The following is a 26,568-nucleotide window of genomic DNA, read 5'->3' as shown; positions in this document are numbered from 1 at the left end:
CAAAGGGTCTGTTTCTGTGCTGTACATCTTTATGACTGTATATAGGATCAGAGGTAGACCATTCAGCCCATCAAGATAACTTCACCATTCATTTAATTCATGGTTGATCTGATAATCCTCATCTTCACTTCCCTGCATTTTCTCCATAAGCCTCAATTTGCTCACTGTTTAAATTTTTGCCTATCTCGGCCTTGAACATATTTAATGATCAAGCCTTGACAGACCTCTGTGTTAAAGAATGCTATAGATTTACACCGCTCTGTTAAAAGAAATCCTTCCTCATTTCTGTCTTTAATGGGCAACCCATCAACAGGAGCAAGGAGTCTTGCTGCAATTTTGCAGACTTTTGGTGAGACCACACCTGGAATATTGTTTGCAGTTTTGGTCTCCTTATCTAATGAAATAGAGGGAGTGCAACAAAGATTTACTAGACTCAATCCTGGGATAGCAAGATTGATGTATAAGAAGTTACTGATTCAGTTGTAACTATATTCACTTAAGTTTAGAAGAATGAGGGGGGATCTCATTGAAACGTTCAGCCAGAGAGTGGTGAACCTGTGGAATTCTCTGCCACAGAAAGCAGTTGCAACCATTACATTGCATGTTTTCAAAAAGGAATTAGACATTGGTTTTAGGGACAAAGGGTTTATTGGTTATGAATAGAAAGCGGGAACAGGGTACAAAGCTGGACGATCAACCATGGTTATATTGAATAGCAGAGTAGGCTCAAAGGATCAAATGGCCAACTCCAGCTCCTACTTTCAATGTTTCTATGATCCTTTACTCTGGTCATAGATGTTCCCACAAGGGAAAATAACCTCTCTGCATTTATCATGTCAAAATATGTCTCTATGTTATATATGTTTCCATAACATCACCTCACATTCTTCCAAACTGCAACTGGTACAGACCCAACTGCCTCAGGGTCACCTTGTAAGAAAATCTTTCTATAACTGGATCAGCCTAGTGAACCTTCAATACCAGTCTCTCTTACCTTAGATAAAGGGTCCACAGCTACTTCCAGAGTTCCAGCTGTGATCTGACTACAGCCTTTAGAATTTTAGCAAGATCTCCCTATTTTAATAGTCCATTCACTTTGAAGTAAAGACCAACGTTTCATTTGCCTTCCCTATTATCTGCTGAACTTGGATGCTAGCTTTGTGTGATTCATACATGAGGGCTCCCAAAATTGGCATGGTGACAAGAATTAGAGTTGAAAAGTGTGGCACTGGAAAAGCACAGCAGGTCAGGCAGCATCTGAGGAGCAGGTAAGTAGACATTTCGGGCATAAAGCCCTTCATCACATTCCTGATAAAGGGCTTATGTCCGAAACATTGACTTTCCTTCTCCTCGGATGCTGCCTAGCCTGCTGTGCATTTCCAGCACCACACTTTTTGACTCTGACTCTCCAGCATCTGCAGTCCTCACTTTCCCTGTGGTGACAAGAATTGGCAACGTTGGGAATGATATATATGATACAATAACAGTGTGTGGTATGATAAATAGCAGGAAAAGGTTTTACGCAACAACAAACACAGACTGATAATAACTGCTCTACCCATCTGCTGCTACAATCCTTGGCACAGCCTCTGATATGAACTGGGCATCTGCAAATAACCTCTACAGGAATTCTTTCTCAGTAATGATTTTATGATTTGCATTCATCTTGCAATTGGCAAAATTCCATCTCTGGAATTAATACATTATTTTTGTGTAATTGCATCTATAATTGATATGGATAACAAAGACACACAGAGACAAGGACACTTTCACATGACACCATTCCACAACTGAGATTCTCTTTGCATATTAATGACAAACTGAACAGGTGGAGAGTTTTGTCTTCCCTTATACAGGCAATGAGAACAAACACATTAGTGGTTATGTTTCATTCCAGCGTTTCCACCATAGAAAAGGACCATCTGTTCATTCATTTCTATGTTCATTAGTCCACACAAGTTATTTTAGTTTCCTGCATCTGGATTTCAGGTTTCTCTCTTATTTACATATTCTATTGTCATATAAAACCAATGCTCGGCATTTTATTTATCTACTACCATGGTCCTTCACTGAATCACTCAAAGATTACCTCTGAGTCCTGCTGGAATCTACTATGCAAGCTATCAAGTTACAATGTGAGGAGATACTTAATTGAGCCATGCTGAGAGTTGTTTTAAATTCATTGATAGGAGGTGGATGTTGCTGGCTCGGCCTGCATTTCTTGCCCAAACCTAATTTCCTAGAGGGCAGTAAAGAATCAACCACACTCTGGCCATTCACAGCTGTGAGTCCATTGTCACATGTAGGCCAGACAAGGTAAGAATAGCAGTTTTCATTCTGCAAAGGACATAAGTGAATTAAATGGGTTTTTATAACAATAAACAGTGGTCACCATTCCAGAATTTATATTGGATTTAAATTCTTCAACTCGATAATCCTAGAACATTAGCCTGAGGTTATGGATTACTAGTTCATTATTATTTCCATATACACCCCTGCCTCCCCTAGCACATACAGAGCAGTGAATCAATGTCTGTGTCTCGATTTGAATCTTTCAGGTCATAAAATATAATGGCTTCTGTTTGGCTGTTTTAAGCTTTCTTGTTTCTAGATCTTCACTATTATTGGTTGCATAGTAATACTCAACCAATAAGTTGAATATTGGTAAAGGACAATAATGCACTTATTCTTTAACCAGGTCCTACAGCCTGACTGATGTTACAAATTGCCAAGCAAAACCAGCTAAGCACATTAACAGATAAACAGTCATACAGTCATAAAGATGTACAGTGCGAAAACAGATCCTTCAGTCCAACTTGTCCATGCCGACCAAATATCCCAATCTAATCTAGTCCCATTTGCCAGCACTTGGCCCATATCCCTCTAAACCCTTCCTATTCATATACTCATCCAGATGCCTTTTAAATGTTGCAATTACACCAGCCTTCACCACTTTCTCTGGCAGCTCATTCCATACACGTACCACCCTCTGCGTGAAAAAGTTGCCCCTTAGGTCCCTTTTATATCTTTCCCCTCTCATCCTAAACCTATGCCCTCTAGTTATGTACTCCCCCACCCTATTTATGCTATCCATGTCCCTCATGATTTTATAAACCTCTATAAGGTCACCCCTCAGCCTCTGGCGCTCCAGAGAAAACAGCCCCAGCCTGTTCATTCTGTCCCTACAGCTCAAATCCTCCAACCCTGACAACATTCTTGCAAATCTTTTCTGAACTCTTTAAAGTTACACAACATCGTTCCGATAGGAAGGAGACCAGAATTGCATGCAATATTCCAAAAATGGCCTAACCATCGTCGTGTACAGCCACAACATGTCCTCCCAATTCCTATGCTCAATACTCTGACCAATAAAGGAAAGCATACCAAATGCCTTCTTCACAATCCTATCTAACTGCAACTCCACTTTCAAGGAATATTGAATCTGCATTCCAAGGTCTCTATGTTCAGCAATACTCTCCAGGACCTCACCATTAAGTGTATAAGTCCTGCTAAGATTTGCTTTTCCAAAATGCAGCACCTCGCATTTATCTAAATTAAAATTCATCTGCCACTCCTTACAAGCAACAAGCCACTTTGAGCTTCCAAATTTAAAATTTTCATTCTATTCCACATTTCGTATAGTATTCTGTTTTAAATCTATGTTAGGAATGTTGCCTGAAGTTAAAGACAACAGAGTATTCTCAAGGTAATCCTTCCAATCCTCAAATGCTACCCAGCTTCCTACACAAGAAACGGATGACTTAACTTTCAATGGAATGGAAGAAGACGTGTTACAGACCATTTCATTACTTCCTCAAATATTCCAAAGGGGTTGTAAAACCAAGGAAATATTTTCAAAATGCAATTTTGTGGAGTCAGCACAATAGTTATACCACATATAAGCCCCAGACTGGGGTCCTGATGGCGTAGGTGAAGGAAGGACATTATCCAGAACACCAGAACACAACTGCTCTTCTTCAAATAGTGCATCAGTATTTTTAACATCTACCACGACAGGGAGACAAAAACTAGATCAATGATTGTGGTAGAATTCCATAGGGACTCCCTGATTTCCTGCTGGAACTTCGGTTCATACTCTGAAGAAATGGCATAAATGGGGATTCTGCTGAAGTTAAGGAAAAACATTAAAAGTCGATATAAAATAAGAGGATATAATTCCAGAAAGAACATAGGAGCAGACTGATTGCTGAAGGTGGCAGGAGAGGTAGTAAGTACAGTAGGTAAAGAATACAGCGTTCTCAGCTTTATTAATATGGGCATAGAGCACCAGAGCAAGAAGGTGATTCAGAACATGTATAAGACATTTGTTAGACCTCACCTGGATTATTTTGTATAGTACCACATTATAGGAAGGATGTGAATGCAACGGAAAGAGTGAAGAAACAATTTACTAGAATGCCTTTGGGATGAGAGATCTTCAGTTATGATGACAGATTGAAGAATTTGGGATTGTTCTCTTTAGATGGAAGAGGGCCCAGAGGAGATCTAATAGAGGTTTTCAAAATCTTGAGCGGCTGGATAGAATGGATAGGGAGAAACTGTTCCTGCTTACAGAAGGAAATAGAATAAGAGGGCACAGATTTAAAGTGATCTACAAATGAAGCAAGGGTGAACTGAGGAAAACCCTTTCCATTCAGTGAGTAGTTAGGATATGAAATGCACTACCAGGAAATGTGATGGTGAAAGGTTCAATTGAGGCATTCAAAAGAGTATATGATGAAAATGCAAAGGTGGTTGACAAAAATCGGAGATATGGATGGATAATTATGCTCATTTAATACAGAAACAATGATCTGAATGGTTTGGGATTCTGTGAAGTAGGACACTTTCCATAAAATTTACTGGCACTTAAATGAAAGGTAGGGATTCTAAAAATGTAAACTCCCTTTGGAGGGGGGGGGGGGTGGCGGATATCAGAGGTGCATTTTCCAGCCACCCAATTGTAATTTGCATTGACTTCAATGGAAACTACACTCTGAGGAAATGCCCTAAAAGACAGGCAATCTAATTTCTACCAGGCAGGTTGGATTAACAACTTTAATAATTTGCAGATTGGAGCTTAACTTGACAACACCTTTTACTTCAGGATTCTATGCTATAAATTGAATCAAGCTGATGTAAAGCAATTTTGATAAAAGTGCAGCTTTCAAGTCTTTGATAATGGCAAAGGGTTTGCGAGCTGTGAGCAAGGTCTGCACATTTGCAGTTAGCCTACCTTTCTTTTAATCAAACTCATGGCCATGGTAAGGACTCGGAAATTCTACACAGAAAAGAAAAATTAAAACCTGTTCCTTTCCAACATAAGGCTTCTTTCTTGTATCAGAAGAGAACATTTTCAAAATGACAGCACATAAAAGATTTCTAATAGGACAATACAATATCTGAATGTGACCACATATCATAGAAACTTGTGAGTGACCAAACCATGTAGTCATAGGGTTGCTTTTTTAATTATTAGGAGACATAGAGAAATATTTTGTTTGCTTATAAGGTATAAACATCACTCCTCATATACCTCAGTATTATTTGAAAGGTAGAACAGTGCATATTTAACTTTTCTAATTAATGACTCAGACCTTCTAGAATGCAGTGAGACTTTTAAATTAATTTGCATTACTTGGGACACTGAGGCAGTCCACCACTAATATGGGAAATTTAAAATCTAAATTTGTTGGACAGCTTATTGATTCCAACAACAGTCATAGAATCAATCTTGTGTGACAGCATGGAAAGCGACACTTCAGCCCAATGTGCCAACATGATCAGATGGCCAGAACCACGCAGATTTGGGCTATATTGTTATTTATATTTATTTTTACCCTGGAATTAATACAGCTATGCTTCAAACTTTTCACAGCAACTATAATACCAGCAAAAAGCAAAGTAAATGACATGAAACATCAAAGCATTTGGTCAGCCCAGCGCAGTGCTCACTCCCATCACCCTTAGCACTGTTCATGACCTACCCTCCAGAAATACTCCCCTCCTCTCACCTCCTTGCCATCAGGTAATGTTTGACTTTGTCATGTACTTCTGTTAGATAGTACTCACTCCCTGCCACACATTCTCTTGTCTCAATGCCCAGAATCCCTTGCGTCTGACCAACCAATATCAGATGAGTCAGCATTGTCAGGGAGTGAAGGGAGAGGACATTTTCATGAGGTGATGGAAAATTTGGGGGTGAATAGGGAGCTGAATAAAAATGGTTAGGGGATGGTGGTGTGAACACTGTTGCGGGACAAGGAAGGAGAGAATAAGTAAAGGGGTAGGGAGAATGTTGAACACTGTTGAGGATAAGGAAGGGAGGAAAATACATTTGCGAGATGAGGAAGGAGGTAAACAATATTGAGGGGTGAGGAGGAATGAACATTCTCGTGATTTGAGGGAGGAGTTGGTGAACACTATTGAGGATGGGGCAAATACACTGTTGAGGGAGATCACTGTGAACACTGCTGAGGTTGTAGGGGCAAATATTGTTCAGGGAGGTAGGGATGAACACAGTTGAAGAGTGAGATGGAGTGAACATTGTTGAGGGATGAAAGGAAGTGAATACTACAGAGAGATAAGGAGGGGGTGAACACTGTGACGGGTGAGGGGGAGTGAATACTGTAGAGGGATGAGGAAGGGGCCGATTACAGAGGTGAGTGAGAAGTGAATACTATAAAGTGATGAGGGAGAGATGAACACAATGGAGGGGTAAGGGGAGTGAATAATGTAGAAGGATTATGATTAGATTAGATTACTTACAGTGTGGAAACAAGTCCTTCGGCACAACAAGTCCACACCGACCCTCCGAAGAGCAACCCATCCAGACCCATTCCCCTACATTTACCTCTCACTTAACACTACAGGCAATTCAGCATGGCCAGTTCACCTAACCTGCACCCAGAGGAAACCCACACAGACATGGGGAGAATGTACAAACTTCACACAGACAGTTGCCTGAGGGTGGGAATTGAATCTGAGTCTCTGGCGCTGTGAGGCAGCAGTGTTAACCACTGTGCCACCGTGCCGCCCAAAGTCGGGATGATCAAAGTCGAGTGTGAGAGAAGGAGTAACATTCCTGAGGGTTGACGGAGATCGAGTACTATAAGAGGAATGAGGAGGGGATGAACACTGCTGAAGAGTGAGGAGGAATGAACACTCAAGAGGGATGAGGGAGGAGGATGGTGAACAGTTTTGAGAATAGAGGGTAAACACTGTTGATGAAGGTGGTGGTGAATACTGTTGAGAGATGAGAGGGAGTGAATACCGTGGAGGGATGAAGGAAAGGGTAAACACTGCTGAGGGTGGGGGTGAATCATTGAATCCCAATAGTACAGATAGAGGCCATTCAGTCCATTGAGTCTGCACCTACCTTCTGAAGATTTCCCATCCAGACCCACACTAAGCCACTTAGCCTACACATTCCTGGACATTACAGAGCAATTTATTATGGCCAATCCATCTAACCTGTACACCTTTCAACTATGGAAGGAAATTGGAGCAGCTGGCAGAAACCCACTCAGACATTGGGCATGTGCAAACTCCAAGTAGTTACCCAAGGCTCACCTCAGAGCCACTGTGCTGTCCAAACGTTGTTGAGGGTGCTGGGACAGTGATGAGTATGGGCTTCACTATTGTTAGGCAATGAGAGGGAATTGACACTGTCAGGGGATTAGGATGGACTATGCTGTGGTTGACAGCTCCATTTGAAACGCTACAAATCAATTCATTGGCAACAGACCCCAAAGAGTATGTCTTCAGTTCATGAGAAGAAAAGGGATTGTCATTGCACTGGAATTACATCCATTAATTTGCCCTGACTGTGCTTGTTTCTGCATCCCTACTACAACTGGCATTGGAAATTGCAGAGTGCCAGCATAAAATGCTAAGGGGGAAGTTTAAATCCCAGTCAATGACAGACATTGCCACTCTTTCACACTGACTGGAAAATCTGAGCTGAATTTAAATTATTCATCCTAGATTTATTTTCTGCTTTTTCATGTGGAGAAATGCTTGGTTCCAACTTGCTAAATGCCTTGATGGAAAGCAGGATTCAGTGTGTGAAGACTCTGAAGAAGAACTGGCTATTTCACCAACAGGAGATTCCAGCTCTCTGGCATTGACCCTGGAGCAGGCGGTGGCAAAAACAAAGAAGGTAAAGGAGAAAGGATGCAGTAAGACAATCTTGGGCCAATCTTGGGCTGAGCCCAATCTTGGGCTGAGTTGCTTAGAACTGATAGTAACTGCACACAGCAAGGTCCTAATAAAGCCCAAGATCCCTCTGTCCAAAATTGCTGTTCAGGATCCTGCCATTGGTTTAGAGACAAATATTGCTAACATTTGTCTTGTTAATTATTGCTAGTAGTTGATGTTGTTCTTCTGATCAAGAAGGGAAATAAGGATAATCCAGGAAACTACAGTCTGGTGAGTCTCAGGTCACTGGTTGGGAAGCTATTAGAGAGGATTCTTAGGGATAGGATTGACGTGCATTTGGAAAAGGATGGTTTAATTAGGGACAATCAGCATGATTTTGTGCAGGGCACATCATGTCTTACTAACTGGATTGAATTTTTCGAGGATGTGACAAATGTGATTGATGAGAATAGAGCAGTGGATGTTGTCTACATGGATTTTAATAAGGCTTTCGATAATGTTCCTCGTGGAAGACTCATCCAGAAGATTAAAATGCATGGGATCCACAGTGACTTGGCTGCTTGGATTCAGAACTGGCTTGTCCATAGAAGGTAGTGGTTTTTCTGACAGGAAATCCATGATTAGTGGTATTCTGCAGGGATCTGTACTGGGATCTCTACTGTATTTGAGTATCATAAATGACTTAGATGAAAGCATGGATGGGTGGGTTAGTATGTTTGTAGATGATACAAGGTCGGTGGAGTTGTGGACAGCATAAAAGGTTGTCAAAGGATACAGCAGGATATAGATCAGTTGCAGATATGGGTAGATAAATGGCAGATGTTGTTTAATCCATGTGTGAGATGCTGCACATTGGGGGATCAAATGTTAAGGAAAAGTACACAGTTAATGGCAGGATCCTGAACAGCAATTTTGGACAGAGGGATCTTGGGGTTCAAGTCCATAGCTCCCTGAAAGTGGCCAGCAAATAGATAGAGTGGTAAAGAAGGTGTATGGCATACTTGCCTTTATTGAGTACAAGAGTTAGGATGTCATGTTGCAGCTTTATAAGACTTTGATTAGACCACATTTAGAGTACTGCATTCAATTCTGGTCACCATATTACAGGAAGGATGTGGAGGCTTTGGAGAGGATGTAGAACAGGTTTACCAGGAAGCTGCCTGGGTTAGACAGTATGATCTATCATGAGAGGCTAGCAAAACCTGGCTTGTTTTCTCTTGTGTGGTTGTGGCTGAGGGGTCTATAAAAATTTGAGATTCATAGATAGAATTGACGGTCAAAACTTTTTCCCAGAGTTGGAGTGTCTAAAACAAGAAGACATGCATTTAAGGTGAGAGGGGGAAATTTTAAAGGAGTTGTGAGAGGCAAGTTTTTTACACAGATAGTGGTAGGAGTCTAGAACCAGCTGCCAGTGGTCGTGGTGAAGGCAGATATGATCGAGGTGTTTAAGAGACATTGAGGTAAGCACATGACTTTGCAAAGAATGGAGGGATACGGACTAAGGTCAAGCAGAAGGGCTTAGTTTAATTTGGCATCACATTCGGCATAACATCTTGGACCGAAAAGCTCGTTCCTGTGCTGTATTGTTCTGTCTTCTATGTTCTATGTTTTGGTCTGGACACCAGGAAAGCTTGTTTGTTCTTCTTTGAATAGTGTTCTGGGGCCATTTTGCCCAACCAACTGTCTAAAGGCTTTCTTTAATGCCTAATGCAAAAGATGACTCCTCTAATGTTCCCTCAGCACTGCACAGAACTTTCAGTCTCAAGCAGCAGTTTGAGGGTCACAGCTTTGTTTTTTACAGAGAGGTGAATGTCAATTATGCATTGTCGGTATGCACAAGGAATCTAACAGAACTGAGTACCACACAGACATAAACAGAATTCATTTTTGTCAACATATCGGCGGAGTGGGGATCTCATGCTGGAACTCATCCATCCCATCCATTTCTTTTCTTTTGTTTGCATTTTATTTAAACTTCTTTAAAATGTTTTAAACTTAGATGGGAATGGAGGGGAGGAAGTGGCTCAAGGACAGGAGGCTGTTGCAGGGAGGCGAGGCCTCGAGCTTTGAAGCCTTGCGTTGTCTGGAGTCATAGCTCGGGGCGGTCTGGAGACTAGGTACCAGCACAGACTGGAATGGAAGGACTATAAATTAAGTATTTTGTTTTTATTTTTCCTTTTTATTCTTATGCTATTTTAAAAAAATATATACCAAATACTTCTATTCTTTCACACCAAAGACTGTATTCTTATTGAGACAGATGTCTTTCAGTTAACGAGACCATTTGTTTCACTAGAATACCAATATATAAGATGGTGCCTTATGCTGACATTGTAAACTTTTCACTGCACTCATTTGACCACAAAGGTAATTCCGATTAATTCAAATACTAAATTTATTAATGCAGATGTACTCAGACCAGTGGATAAAGGGATAATATTCAGTCACATTTGAGGCTTCTGTTTGTACTGAAACAAGAAAATAATGGATTACACTCTGTTCTTGGTGATGAACAACACCAATCATTCATTGCATTCTCACTAGTCTACAGACTTTCTGGACTGGGAATTTACTATTATTAGAAAGCCAATTTTGGCGTGATCTCTACAGAAGATCAGATGCACGAACAGTACATGCAGCTGTGCTCCTCCTTGTACAATCAGATTTATAAGAATGGTCAATGAAGAGCAAAGGGTCAGAGGAAGAGAATTGGTACAGAATTTTGGTGTGATGCTGAGTAGCCAAGGATGAAAATCTCAGGCTCTGATGTTTCTCCTATGTCTGGCTCTCTATTCTTGCACCCTTCCCCACCCTTCATTCATCCACCCCATTCAGTTATATATGTTTTTTTGTCCCTGCTCTAAAGATCCACCAATCAATTCCCTAAACAATTACAAAAAGAAGATGGTGAAAATCAGTATAGTCACTGATAGCATCTGGTTACAAAATCAATCATAGAATCACACAGTGAAGAAGATGCATTTGGCCCATCGAGTCTGTACTGTCAAAATTACACCACCACCAACTTTCCCACACTAGGTCCATAGCTTTGAATATTATGACACTTAAAAGAGTTCAGAAAAAGTAAGGACTGCAGATGCTGGAGATACTGGAGATCACAAAACTCCTGAAGAGCTTATGCCTGAAACATTGACTCTCCTGCTCCTCGGATGCTGACTGACCTGCTGTGTTTTTCCAGCACCATACTTTTTGATTTATGGAGTTCATCCAAATATCTTTTAAAAGTTGCGAAGTTACACACCTCAACTTCCCTCCACATACTGTCTTCTACACTCACACCAGCCAATGGGTGAAAATGTGTTTCCTTAAATTCCCTAAAAACCTCCTGCCTTTCACTTTAAAATAATGTTCCCTTGTTATTGACTCTTCAACTAAAGGAAACAGCTGCTTTCTAAACATCCTATCAATGCCCCTCACAATCCTATACACCTCTATCATGTCCTGCTTCAATCTTCTCTGCTCCAAAGAAAAACAACTTGAGCTTATCCGGCCTCTGTTCATAGCTGAATTGTTCCATCCCAGGCAACAGTCTTGTGAATCTCCTTTTCAATCCCTCCAGTACAATCACAAATTTTCGATAGTGTGCTTACCAGAAATTACACAGTACTTCAGCTGTGGCCTGACCAATGTTCTGTAAGCTCCAATATGACTTCACTACTCTTATAATTATGCCTCAACTGATAAAGATCATCAAATATATATAGTTTTGATTAATAATATCAAAAGCAACAATTATATGCTGCAGAGTACTTTGTGCACGTGCTACTGAAGTTCTTCATCCCTGGAACCATTTTCATTATTTTTCTTTTTCTGTACCCTCTGTAATGCCTTCAAATCCATCCTAAAGTGTAATTTCCACTAACATAGGTCACAATAAGTCAGCACACTACTCTGCATCTCTCCCAGGTTTTAGTTTCTTACATTTATTTTGATGAAATATAAGATTCTTAAGCCTCAATGCAACATCAATGCAACATGCCTTCAGAATTGTGCCTACTTTAAAGCATAATGAATATTTAGTCTGTTGTTTCTATGCCACTTTGAATTCAGAAGAGAATTTTGAGATTTCAAGAAGTGTAATAGTATTTAATTTCTGGTTATTTCTGGTGAATACACCCCAGACCCCAAATATAATCAGCTCTAAAACAATCCCAGGGGAACTCATTTACAATTTTCTCACCAGAATTTCAGCCAGAAATACTTCCCCGACTATAGCCATCAATGTGTCAATCAGAACTGCTGCTCCTGACCAGTTGCATAGTATTCTAGATTGATTTTCAAAAAGAAATCAGAACAGCAAAGCTGCCTGAAAATCATAAGCAGCAGTGTAATGAGTGTCAGTGAACCTGACCTGAAAGACCAGCATGATAAAAACACACAGTGATAATGCTGACATTTCTGATATTTTCTTTAAAACCTAGTCTTTCAACTCCAAATCTCTGGCTCCTCAAGGATGAGAATTCCATTGACAATAATGAACCTCGCAACACCTTTGTTTAGCATCATATGTAACCCTCCAACCTAGGGGCTGATGTTGGGGGTGTCTTGCCTGCTGATTCGAAAGCTGTATGCACCTTTCAGGGACACCAGCTGAACCAATCAAGCAGCCTGGAGGTGCGTAAGATAGAAAAAGAGAAGTGAGCAAAGAGAGCATTAAAAAGGGCAAGAGGTAGCTTTTATCATCCCAACCCTCCCCATGAGCACTTCCCAATTAGATGCTTTTGTTCGCACGATACCCACTCTCTCAGGTGACAAGATGCCTAAACAATTTCGCTTCTTGTGTGCTTTGTATGGCAACAGGTTCACCTGCAGTTGGGTTATTGTCAGTAGTGGCAAAATGAGGCCCTTCAGTGGTAATTAATTGACCACTTAAGGACTCTGATAAACAGTGGGGCAGTGACTTGCCTCTTGGCCTTTCCACCCAGAATTACCTTAAGGTAGGTTCTGTAATTCTGTTAGGGTAGGTTTAAGTTAGGTATGACACCTCCCCATCACTTTACATGTCCTTCCTGCCTCCACATTCACCAACAGTCAGCACAGATGATCCACAGGTGGACAATAATAACTTGTTTCTAATTATAGGGAATCTCCATTCAAAATTAAAATCTGAAGGATTGAGACTTCACTTTCTGTAAGATAATTTTCAATGCCATAAAGGCATTTTGACAAGAATTAAAGCTTATCATGTTACTAAAAACATACTTACATTTGAATGGATATTTGAATGGTGAGCCACGCTGCAATTTCAACAACAAAATTCTCGCCTAATGAGTCCAGAATGATTTTAAACTTTGGAGAGGAATGGAGCTTTTCTTTTTTTGAAAAGAGAATGTCCAATTGCATTATTTAGGCAAAACCTAGCTTCAAAGAGCAGCAATTAATTTGAGAATCTTTCCTTTGGCAATCAGAAAAAACCCCTCAATGAAGTGAAGATAGCAGACCTGAATTTCTGCAAGGTATACTGTGTTGCCATCAGGCACATGCCAAATATCATGGCCAGACTTTACAAAGTTCATATACAGATTTGCACAGTGTTTTCTAGACCGGGGAACTGGGATTTGATATTTTATATATAATTACCTTCAAGTTCTAGTAGCCTCAGGAAATGAGTGTCTGAAATAGAGCAGGAAGTGGAGGAAAGGATGAAGAGTAAAGACTCAACAGTGAAACATTAGGAACTCAGGATTAACCTACCCACATCCACCATTATTATAACTTCTTTACCCAGAGAATTGTTAGGGTTTGAAATGCATTGCCTAGGAGAGAGGTGGAGGTGAATACCATATGAGGTTTCAACAGAAAGTTGGATATATATTTGAAAATGATGAATTTAGAAGGCTATGGAGAAAAGGACTGGAGAATGAGACTAGCTAGGTAGTTCTTGTGGGAGTAGCAACAGTCATGATGGATCGAATAGCTTCCTTCTATATTGTAAAATTTTGTGATTCTATTATTCTTCATTGTCTGGGTGAACTTAGAACATAGAACATTACAGCACAGAACAGGCTTTTCGGTCCACGATGTTGTGCTGATCATTTATCTTAATCTAAGATCAACCTAACCTTCACACCCCTCAATTTACTGTCATCCACGTGCTTATCCAGCAATTGCTTAAATGTCCCTAATGTCTCTGACTCAATTTCCCCTCCCTCAATTAACTACCTTCCCCTACTATCTGTTCCTATCCCTCTCCACGGCTATGGTAAAGGTGAGGCAGTTGTCGTCACTGTCACTAGAATGCTCTCCCACTGAGAGATCTGTCACCTGGCCTGTCTCGTTGCCGAGCACCAAATCCAAATCCCTCTCCACGGCTATGGTAAAGGTGAGGCAGTTGTCGTCACTGTCACTAGAATGCTCTCCCACTGAGAGATCTGTCACCTGGCCTGTCTCGTTGCCGAGCACCAAATCCAATACGGTTTCCCCCCTAGTAGACCCATCTACATACTGAGTCAGGAGTCCTTCCTGGACACACCTGACAAAGTCGGCTCCATCCAGACCATCTGTGCCAATGAGGTTATTCTTATATTTGCACTGTCTGCACTAACTTGTTCTTATATTTGGCAACTTCTCACTTGTCTTCTCTCAGTTTATCTAAATAAGAAGTGCTGTTATTGGGAACCTGTATAGGATCTCATTTCAGCCTTTTTGTTGAATACACAGGTCAGTCTTTGTTCTGTTTCCAAATTAGGCCTCTTCACTCACCTCAATACTTAATACTGCTTCCTGTTCTTGTTTCGAAATGTAAAAGACATTTAACTTTACTTCAGATTTCTTTTCCTTACTTATTTTCATCTCCTTATGTGGCTTCTTGGGTAAAACACCAATGCCATGAAGATATAATCTGAGTGCTGCCCCATCCATTAGTTCATCTAACATGTACCACAAAAACTCTGTTCTTACCGAGGCAGATGTCTTTCAGCTTATTAACAATGCCATTTACTTCACTAGAATATCACAGATTTACATATTGTCTGGATACTGTGCTCACTGATATTACTGTATACTGCATATACATAATTGGGATGTGGTTCACAGTGACAACAACTACAGCAACTATTTGTCACTTGATGAACTCCGGCTCATAGTTGATTAGCTAGAGTCTGACCTTTGAACACTGTTACACATCAGGGAGGGAGAGAGTTACCTGGATGGTGATTCAGGAGGTAGTCACACCCACTGCCATAAATTTGGGGGACAGGAGGGTATGACTACGAGCTAGACAGTTAATGCGATTCAGGAGGTAATGCTGAAGGAACTTTAGCCATTAGCTTGTTTAACTGGTTTGAGATTCTCATGTACTGTGTGGATCAGAGTGTGGACTGTAGGGAGGATGAACAAACTAATTGCAGCATTGTGTACATGAAGTCATTCAAAAGGGGGTAAGAAAGAGAAATGTAGTTGTAATCGTGATAATATAGTGAGGCAATAGACACTGTTCTCTGTGGCGTTCCTGATGAAGGGCTTATGTCCAAAACGTCAATTCTCCTGCTCCTCAGATGCTGCCTTACCTGCTGTACTTTCCCAGCAACATACTCTCGACTCTGATCTCCAGGACCTGCAGTCTTTGCTTTCTCCTCCACTGTTCTCTGTGGCCAAGATCAAGAGTCCTAAAGGCTGTGTGGTCTGCCTGGAGCCCAGGTTGAGGATATCCCAGCTGGGCTGCAGAGGAGTTTGGAGTTGAAGGGGAAATATCTAATTGTTGTGGTCCACATAGTTACCAATGATATAGTTAGGAAGAGGAAAAGCTGAGGGAATATGAGCAACTAGGAGCCAAACTAAAAGCAGAACCAAAATGGTAATAATCTCTGGATTACTACCTGAACCGTGAGCAAATTAGCACAAGGTCAACCAGTTTAAAGAGGTGAAAGTGTGGCTCAAAGATTGGTGTGGGATAAATGTGTTTAAATTAATGGAGCTATGGTGCGAGTTCAGGGGAAGGAAGGAACTGGTCTGATTGGAAGTGCTAAACCAGAATCATGTCAGTACCAGAATCCTTGTGAAACGCGCAAATAGGGCTGTGGATGGGGCTTTAAACTAAACAGTAGAGAGGGTGGGGTCTGTATTCAGGTGTATGGAAAATTATGGACAAGGTTCGAGAGAGAGAGAGGGCTCAGCAGAGGTTAAAGAACAAGTAATACAACAGGGAGAATGGAAAAGGTCAGGAATCTAACATCAGACAAAGCAGATAAAGGGAGAAAAGGGGAGAGCAGTCAATGCAGGACTGAGGGTGTTGTATTAAATGCACATAGTTTATGAAACAAGATACATGAACTTGTAGTGTAGATTGAAATTGGCAGGTGTGATGGAGACATGGCTGCAAGTGGATCAGGCTAGGAATTAAATATCAAAGGATACGCGTCCTTTTGAAAGGACATGGGCAGCACAGTGGTTCAATGGTTCGTCACAGTGCCAGACACAAGGGTTCGATTCATGCTTTGTGTGACTGTGTGGAGTTTGCATGTTCATCCTGTATTTACATGGGTTTCTGCCGGGTGCTCCGGTTTCCTCCTACAGTCTAAAGTTGTTTAAGTTAGGTAAATTGACTGTGCTAAATTGTCTGTAGTGTCCAGGGGTATATAGGCTAGATGCATTAACCATGGCAAATGTGGGGTTAGGGGAATACAGTGAGCATCTGGGTGGGATGCTCTTAGATGTTCAATGTGAACTCGATGAGATGAATCGAGTCTACACTGTAGGGATTCCATAATGGACAGAGGGGGTGAGGTTGTCTTGTCATTAAGAAATGAAATTAAATCAATAGTAGGAAGTGATATCTGTGTGGGTAGAGTTGAGAAACCGCAAAGGAAACAAGATCTTGATTGGAATTGTGTACAGGTCACCTAGCAGTCGTGAGGATGTGGGGAAGAAAATAAATCAGGAGATAGAAAAGGCATGTAAGAAAGGCACTATCACAAAAGTCATGGAGAACTTCAATGTACAGGTGGAATAGGTAAATCAAGTTGGTAGCAAGATCTCAAGAAAAAGAATTTGTGAATGTCTATGAGATTTGTTTTAAAGCAGTTTATGATAGACCATTAGGGAATAGACAATTCTCAATTTAATAGTGGATAATGAGCAGACTTAATTATGGTGTTGAAGGTGAAGGAACCCCCTAAGATACAGTGACCATAATACATTAGAATTAACTTTGCAGTTTGAGAGGGGGGAGATTGAATCAGATGTAACGGCATTACAATTGAGTAGAGGTAACTACAAAGACATGAGTGAGGAACTGGCCAAAGTTGAATGGAAGGGGAGCCTAGTAGGGAAGATGGTGGAGCAGCAATGGCAGTAGTTTTTGATGGGAATTTAGGAAATTCAGCAGAAATTCATTGAAATGAAGAAGAAACATGCTAAGGCAAAGATGAGGCAATCATGGTTGATGACAGAAGTCAGATACAGCATAAAAACAGAAGAGAAAGCATAAAATGTGATAAAGATTAGTGGGAAGCCAGATGATTAGGAAACAGGGGATAACTTAAAAAAATAAGAGAGGAGAAGATGAAATATGAGAGTAAGCTAGTTCAGTAATATAAAAGAAGATTGCAGGAGTTTTTTTAGATATCTCAAAGGTAAGAGTGAGTCAAAAGTAAACATCATACTGCTGAAAAGTGAGGCTGGAGAAGTAATAATGGAGAACAAAGAAATGGAGGACGAACTTAATAGGTAATTTGAATCAGTTTTCAATGTGGAAGACACTAGCAGCATATCAGAACTTTTAAGAGAGTCAGGGGAGAGATGAGTGTAGTGACCATCACTAAGGAGTAGGTGCTGGCAAAGATGATAGGTCTGAGGGTGGATAAATCACCCAGACCAGATGGACTATGCCTGAGTTCTGAAAGAGATAGCTGAGGAGATTGTAGAGGCATTGTTCGTGATCTTACAAGGTCCCAAAGTTGGAAAATGGCTAATGTAATAACTCTGTTTAAGAAGGGAGGGAGGCAAAAGTCTGGAAACCAAAGGCCAGTTAGCCTGACCTTGGTTGTTGATAAAATTTTAGAGTCCATTGTTAACGAAGTGATTGTGGACTACTTGGAAGTACAAGATAAAACACGGAGAGAGGATTGGCTGATTGGCAGATGACAGAGAGTAGGGATAAAGGTGTCTTTTTTCAGGATGACAGCCAGTGACTAGTAATGTGCTACAGGGGTCAGTGTGGTGACACAACTATTCACATTACACATTAGTGATGTGATCGAATGAACTAATGGTATTGTTGCAAAGTTTCTAGATGACACAAAGGTATATGGATGGACAGGTCCTGTTGAGGAAGCAGGGAGGCTACAGAAGGATGCTGGGTGAGTGGGCAAAGAAGTGGCAGAAGGAATACGACATGGGTAAGTGTGAGGCTATGTACTTTGGTAGGCAGAATAGAAACAGTTGATTTTCTAAACAGGGAAAGGACTTGGAAATCTGAAGCACAGAGGGACTTCAAAGTCGTAGTTCAGGATTCTCTTAATGTTAACATGCAGGTTCAGCTGGTAGTTAGGAAGTTTATTGCAATGTTAACGTTCATTTCAACAGGTCTGGAATACAAGAGCAGAGATGTATTACTGAGGCTTTAATAGGCTTTGGTCAGATCACACTTGGAATACTGTGAGGAGGTTTGGGTCCCGTGCCTAAGGAAGAATGCCTCAGCATTGGAGGGGGACTTGAGGACGTAAAGAAGAATGATCCCTGGGAAGAAAGGATAGACAGATGAGAAGCAGTTATGAACTCTGGATCTGTATTCAATGGACTTCAGAAGAATGAGGGGATCTCACTGAAACTTACAGATTAGTGAGAGGCCTGGATAGTGTGGTCCTGGTGAAGATGTTTCACTCATAGGAGAGACCTATTCACAGGGGCACAGCCTTAGATTGAAGGTACAACCCTTTAGAACTGACATGAGGAGAATTTATTCAGCCAGAGGATGGTTAATCTGTGGAATTCATTGCCGCAGAGGGCTGTGGAGGCTGAGTCATTACGTGTATTTAAGACAGATTAGATAGATTCTTGATTGCTTCGGGGATCAAGGGTTACAGGGAGAAGGCAGGAGAAACATCAGCTATCGTTGAATGCCAGAGCAGACCAAATGGGTTAATTGGCCTAATTCTGCGCCTTTCTCTTATGGTCTTATGGAACTGACAGATCCGCTACACTGACACTGTTACACAGAGAGTGTAACCAAAGTTTATAAAACATCACAAGTTATAACATCATGTAACTATCTTAAAACAGAATGTGCTTCTGAAACTCAGCATGTCTGGCAGTATCTGTGGACAGAGGAACAAAGTTAATATTTCAAATCTGATATGGCTCTTCTTCTGAACTTCTAAAGAAAAGTCAAATTGAATTTGAAAGATTAATCTGTTTCCCCCTCCACAAATGCAGCCAGATCTGCTGACTTTCTCCAGCATTCTTGATATTAATTTCAGATTTCTAGCATTCATAGAATTTATTTTAGTGTCTTAAAGGTATACTGTCCTGTCTGGTCTGAAATCTATGTCATAGCACATCAGTCTCTTTCCTTGCTTGACTCCAGTTCATTTGCATATTTCTCCATCTCCATCACATCTTGGATGTCAGTGCTGCCTTATACACCAGCACTTCCACTGTTTCCTTTGTTTCTCAATCACAGATTCACTACCACTATGGTTGTCAGGACCCTCAATAGTTTTTCTCCCATTTCTGTAAGTTTTCCATCACTCAGAACCTTAAACAGTCTACCCAGATTAAACTGCCATTCACTATGATTCTTGCAATTTAGTTGACTTCATTCCCTGCTCACACTATACTGTCTCTTGACTCCAGGAGACCAAATGCAGATGATTATACATTAGAGAGAAGACATGAGTGCCTTGGAGAGACTGCAGAAAGAATCTGCAAGAATGGTTTCAGGTATGAAGTCCTTCATCTATGAGGACAGATTTAAGAAGTTGGGATTGTTCACTTTGAGAAGAAGAGAGTTGAGAGGACATCTGATTGATTTCAAAGTCATGAGCAGTCTGGACAAAGTAGATAAGGTGAAGTCTCTTGATGAGTAAAAGAAGAAGAAAAAAATCAGAGAGCATAGATTTAAAATGATATGCAGATAAGCAAGGGTGATGTAAAATGTTTTCACACAGTGAGTAGGTAGAGAACGGAATTTACTGAGAATGGAATTTACTGCCTGGAATGAGATGGAGACAGGTACAGTTGAGACATTTGAGAGGACATTGGATGATCATTTCGATAAAATTACTATGCAGAAGGATGAGAAAAGGGGAGGAACTTGACACGAGGAAATAGAACTGTACAGGCACGATGGATTGAGTTGCTTCCTTCTCTGCTGCAGCAATTCTGTGATTCTAAGATGATAGTTGAGCTGAATACCTCCATTTAGTCTGCATCATGACCCCAGTTGCTTGGCGTTTTAATTGTGTGCAGCATTTCCGTTCTAACCTCAGCCATCTACACTGTCCCAATGAAGCTCAATGCAAGCTCAGGACACAGCTCCACATTGTTTGATTTTTCATCTCACAACCTTCAACATTGAGTCATACGGCACAGAAACAGACACATCAGTCCAAACAAGCCATGCCAACCACAATCCTGAACTAAATTAGTCCCACTTGCCTGCTCCTGACCCATATCCCTCCAAACCTTTCCTATTCATGTACCTATCCAAACGTCTTTAAAAATTATAATTGTTCCCACATCCACCAATTCCTCAGGAAGTTCAGTCCACTCGTGACCCACCCTTTGTGTAAAAAAAATTGACCCCCCCCATGTCTATTTTAAATCTCTCCCCTCTCGCTTTAAAACTGTGCCCCTTAGTCTTGAAATCCCTCAGGCTAGGGAAAAGACAACTACCATTAACTTGATCTATACCCCTCATTATTTTATAAACTTCTATAACATCACCCCTCAACCTCCTATGCTCCAGCGTAAAAAAGTCCCAGCCTATCCAGCCTTTCTTTATAACTCAAAACATCCATTTTTGTCAACATCTTGGTAAATCTCTTATGATCCTGTACAACTTCATAGTATCCATCCTATAACTGGGTGACCAGAATTGAACACAGTATTCCCCCATGCTATGTCACAGATCACTCTTGGAGGCTGACTTGTCATGGTCATACACAATTTTGCATGTATGTTGTAGCTTGGAACTGATCAGGTAACTCTCTCTCTCTCTCACCATGTGCCATTGGTGTGTGTTCGAAGAATTCACAAGTTGACCCTCAACCTGTTTGCCCATATTGTGAACACACCTTCCTTGGTTACAGAGTTCTGGGGTGAGTCTCGATTCCCAGACCTTCCAGTTCAGACATTCCTGAAAACACTGGCTTTATATTGCTGACTCTCAGAACTAATAAAGAGTCATTATTGGATCTTCACTCCCTCACATTGCTGTCCAGATTCCCCAAACTGTATCTATACCATTCCAAAATAAATATCCTCCCAATCTCACTTGTACAATTTAATTCAGGACCCTTATTGCATTGACAAATATCAATTGAACTGTACTTATGTTCTTCCATTTCATCATGAGGCACTTGTTGGACACATTGGCAGCTGCTGTGTAAAAAGTGTTAAATTCTGGTGGGACAAGAAGTGTGTGGAATGGGAAATAACAATGCAGTTGGGCCAATGTTTCATTCTAATCGCTCAACTGCCCAGGGCTTTGGGGTTCATGGAGTGGATTTGCTGAAGTTCATGTTTCTAACTGACTCATTTGTATCTCAGGCAAAGGGCTGGTTATGTCCTCAAGGATAAGCCACCTATTCGTATAGGAGATGGGTTTCCAAAGTGGTTATTTCAGCAATCCCATAATGAATGAGCATGTGCTGGAATGATACCATAAAACAATAGCATATTTGCCAGCCTTCTGGGGTCTCTGTAACTTCCTCATCGAAGACACAATGCAAAAGTAGAAAACAGGCAGAAATTGATGCCAACCATGACCAAAGCTGAATTTTCCAGAAATTGTTAAGCCTGGTTCTTTAGGAAGTTTCTTAAATTTTACAAGACAGCCTTCCTGAAAAACTAGGGCATGTTCAAATAAATGTACATCACCCCAATTCATCTCTCCTGGTGAGTTCGTCTATGCATGCCAAGTGAAGTCTCATAAAGTTTGCTGTAATATACAATTCAAATAATCAATTCCATGCAGATCATGCAGATGACAGTCTCTTGGTTAATTAGGACTTTTTCCCAACACTTTCCTCTGTGTTCTGGGGAAAATTAAGGTAGTTTCCATAAGCAGTTTCAGTCTCCCATGACCAATGTCTTTGTCGTACGCATGTTGTGAATGATCAGGAATCCCAGGATTAATAATTATGAAATATAGCACACCAGAGATCACATGGGATCCAAAATCACTTCCAGATTAAACTCCCAAAAGGCAAAACATGCCTTTTGGTAAAAACTTATTAACTTACAGACTAAATAATATCTTGACGCAGCAAAATACTGAATTGAGCACAACACTTTCAAAAACATTAAAACTGGAATTACTTCACAAGGGATTACAATATCCTTTCGAAAACAAACATTTGCACTGCTTAGAAATCAGCAGGAGATTTGAGTGGAACAATGGCCCAGATTTTGCTGCTCAAATGTCAGCAAGTTCAATGCACAATACCATTATATTATAAATCATTTATAACTTGGGGGAGGAAGAAGAGATAGACTTGTGCATTGTGAAAAGTTTTTCACAACTCAAAAGGTATGTTGTCCTGGCAAGTTGCCGAATGGCTTCTGCAGTCTCCCGACTGGCTTCACACAAGCTATAACACTGTCCTTGTCCAGTGATGGTTGTTTAACTGCCAATAAACATGCCACGGAGTATTAGTGCCATTAGTGGTGGGCGGCTCGGTGGCACAGTGATTAGCACTGCTGCTTCACAGCGCCTGAGACCTGGGTTCAATTCCCGCCTCAGGCAACTCTCTGTGTGGAGTTTGCACATTCTCCCCGTGTCTGCGTGGGTTTCCTCCGGGTGCTCCGGTTTCCTCCCACAGTCCAAAAATGTGCAGGTTAGGTGAATTGGCATTGCTAAATTGCCCGTAATGTTAGGTAAAGGGGTAAATGTAGGCAAATGGGTCTGGGTGGGTTATGCTTCGGTGGGTCGGTTTGGACTTGTTGGGCCGAAGGGCCTGTTTCCACACTGTAATTAATCTAATCTAATTACTTAACAGTGCTGTATCTTGTTGATGGTGGGTTGAACTTTATCAGACTTTTGGGGACACGTTGGGTGATAAGACAGCTAGCAAAATAATGCAGGAAGACTCACTGTCTTACCAAGGTTTGCACAAGTGCCAGGCAACTGTCTGTCAACTGAAGCCCAGTTGAGCCACTTGATCAATTGGTCAATTAAGAGCCTCACACAGCCTCCACTGCCACTTCATAATAGTTAGGCACCATTCCACCAGATAAAAAACCCAGCTGCTTTATGTGGGCAATCATCCAGAAGGTACAGCTCCTCTACAGACTCCGTTGAGCACTGAGATGCTGAGACTGCTGGCTTCTCAGCTGGCTAGCAGCTTTCTGGGTTGCTGAAGGTTGCAGCAACATTTTAAGAATGGGAGCGACTTAAGGGACCATTTCTGGCAAAACATTGTCTCTGGTCTTGCTGCCCACCAAAGTGAGGGGTGCTGCTGTTTTCAGCCTTGCAGAGGAATACCAGCAACCTACCTAAAATCCAGCATATAGATTCTGAGCTGACCTCCTTCTCTTGCATCTAACCCATTCACAGCTCCTACTCTTCTGCAGTGAGCCTGCTGACCAATTAAGACTAGCCAGAGGTATCCCATTGGCCCATCAACCTCACAAACCCACTCATCAATCTCAATTAGATGGCGAGCACACACACAGTCATCAGATTGTTCAAATTCCCAAAAGAATTCTACTGCCTCAGGCACTAATGTGATTGAGGAGTCAGGACATGGGACTCAGGACTGGTCCTCCACTTGGGAGTCCTTACAACAAAATATAAGTCTTGCCTGCAGAGCCAAAACAGCACAGATGCAGGGTATTTAGCCTGCTGAAGTTTATGCTATAGTGATGCAATGCAACTACCCCAACTCAGAGGAGAATAATTAAAACTATAGTATCTCACTCCTGTAGATAGTGAATTGTTTGAAGAGGTTTTAAAATAAAAAATTGTTAATTTTCTTTTTGGTTTATTTTTTTCTCTCTCAAATCTTTCTTCCTTTAATATTTACCTTTCTGTACCTGATTTGACTAGAATTCACATATTTTTTCCTCTACAGTTTGTCTTTACTAGCTCAGTACATAGATATCATTGGTTGAGGAGATGAACTGTTAGTCTTGCCATTACCAAGTTCACAGATGCCCCATTGTCCTCCTCATGCAGTTATCAGCCAATAGTTGAGCAACAGAATTTTGTTTTCTAGCCAAATGATGAAAGGAAAAGCTTATTAATGAGGCATTTAGTAGGGTTCCTCACACCAGCAAAATGTAAGTGCAATGAGAATCTTGGATCATATGGCAGTTTGGATCTTCAACCTGATATAATACTGAGGAGAGAATTTTTTTGCACAATAACTCTTTAGTTATACAGTCAACTATTTAAATTCATGGGAAGACAATGGCATAATATGAATGTCATTGGGCTAGTAATCCAAGTGCCTATGCTATCACTCTGCAATGTACTTTCAAATCCCACCATTGTACATACAGTTAATAAATCTGGAATTTAAAGCTAGTGACAGTAACCGCAGTTCACCAATTGTTGTATAAAACCCATCTGATTCACTAATTCTCTTGAGGGAAGGAAATCTGCTGTCCTTACCTGGTTTGGCTGACTTGTGACTACAGAACCACAACAATGTTGTGTATTCTTAAGTCATTCATTTCAAGGGTGATTAAAGGGCAAGAAATATAAGTCTTGTCAGTGAATCCCACATTTGAAATAATTAAAATAAATACATAATGGTGTGGAACATTACTTGCAATGTTTATTCCCTTTTGTCTGACTTCTGACAATTGGTTAATATCTTGATCTCGTAAAGGTCAATTATTGCCCAGAAGAAATACAACGAATTCTGACTAGCATACCTACTAATCAATCTACACTGCCAAAAGAGAAATCTCATCTCATGCCAATTTTATGGTTTGTATAGATAGTTTCCAATTATCTCCAGCTATTTCTGAACTGTCTGAAAGAAAACACAGGTATTTCCTTCATTAATTACAAGCTATAGTTCTTGCGAATGAAGCACTAAAGTGAAAATTTTAGAAGTATAATCTTTAGAGTACTCCAATTAATAGAAAATAATTTTGATAGATGAAAATGAACAGTCAGAATTTGAAAAGGAAACGTAGGTGAACAGTTCAGTTTTATAATTTCGAGATGCAGGTGTTGGACTGGGGTGTACAAAGTTAGAAATCACACAACATCAGGTTATGGTCCAACAGGTTTAATTGGAAGCACACTAGCTTTCGGAGCACTGCTCCTTCATCAGGTGACAACCACCTGATGAAGGAGTGGTGCTCCGAAAGCTAGTGTGCTTCCAATTAAACCTGTTGGACTATAACCTGATATTGTGTGATTTTTAGTTCAGATTTAATCCTTCATCAACACAACTCTGATAAAAGGTTGTACATGAAATCTTAGCCCAACATATTAGTCGACAAATGTTTCTATATTGTTTGATTTAAGACATAGATGTGGAGACTTATATCAGATCATCTTACAATAAGTACTCCATTTCAACATCTGTTTTTTTAGCTGATTCTTTTATGTATTGAGAGCTGCTTATAGTCCATTTCACATACTGGATTCAAATTCATTCAGCAAATGGACAAGGACTGCTGCAATCCATCCCACCTCCATCTGCTGTGGAATCCAACCATCATGCACTGCAGGCTGGCTATGTTGGCTAACTGTGGGACTCTATCTTTCCCTCAAGACAAGATTCCACATGGCTCACATTGTCATAGTTTCTGCAATTAGAAAGATGATTTTACATTATTCATGCCATTGTTGTAAAGTAAATAGAAGCAAATCAAAATTGAACAGCATTCTCATCAATAAGACTAACATTTATATAAATTGAAACTGAAAGAATAGTGGATGCTGTAAATCAGATACAAAAACAAAAGTTGCTGGAAAAGCTCAGCAGGTCTGGCAGCACCTATGAAGAGAAATAAAAGTTAATGTTTTGGGTTCTGAGGAAAGGTCACCAGACCCAAAATATTAACTTTGATTTCTTATCACAGATGCTGCCAGACCAGTTGAGCATTTATATAAATTGCTTGCTTACACTTTACTGGACTGCAGTGAAGGACAAACACTGTCGTGCAACCTACTCCATTAATGCTAGTTGTCCAGATTGGGGCTACTGATGTGCTACTCTACTGAGAGGCTGAATCCAATGTTATGAAGCAAAATCAAAATTC

The 26,568-nt window shown here is 40.7% G+C and overlaps 1 protein-coding gene across 2 annotated transcripts in view; it reads right to left on the bottom strand.

The window, feature by feature from the left end:
• Positions 1-26,568, bottom strand: part of LOC122550548 (glypican-6-like) — a 1,024,831-nt gene that overhangs the window by 564,146 nt on the left and 434,117 nt on the right. The gene's annotated exons all lie outside the window — the stretch shown is intronic.

This window comes from Chiloscyllium plagiosum, chromosome 6 (genome assembly GCF_004010195.1).
Source record: "Chiloscyllium plagiosum isolate BGI_BamShark_2017 chromosome 6, ASM401019v2, whole genome shotgun sequence".
In the NCBI taxonomy this organism is placed as follows: domain Eukaryota; kingdom Metazoa; phylum Chordata; class Chondrichthyes; order Orectolobiformes; family Hemiscylliidae; genus Chiloscyllium; species Chiloscyllium plagiosum.
This window is presented reverse-complemented; position numbering and strand designations above follow the sequence as displayed.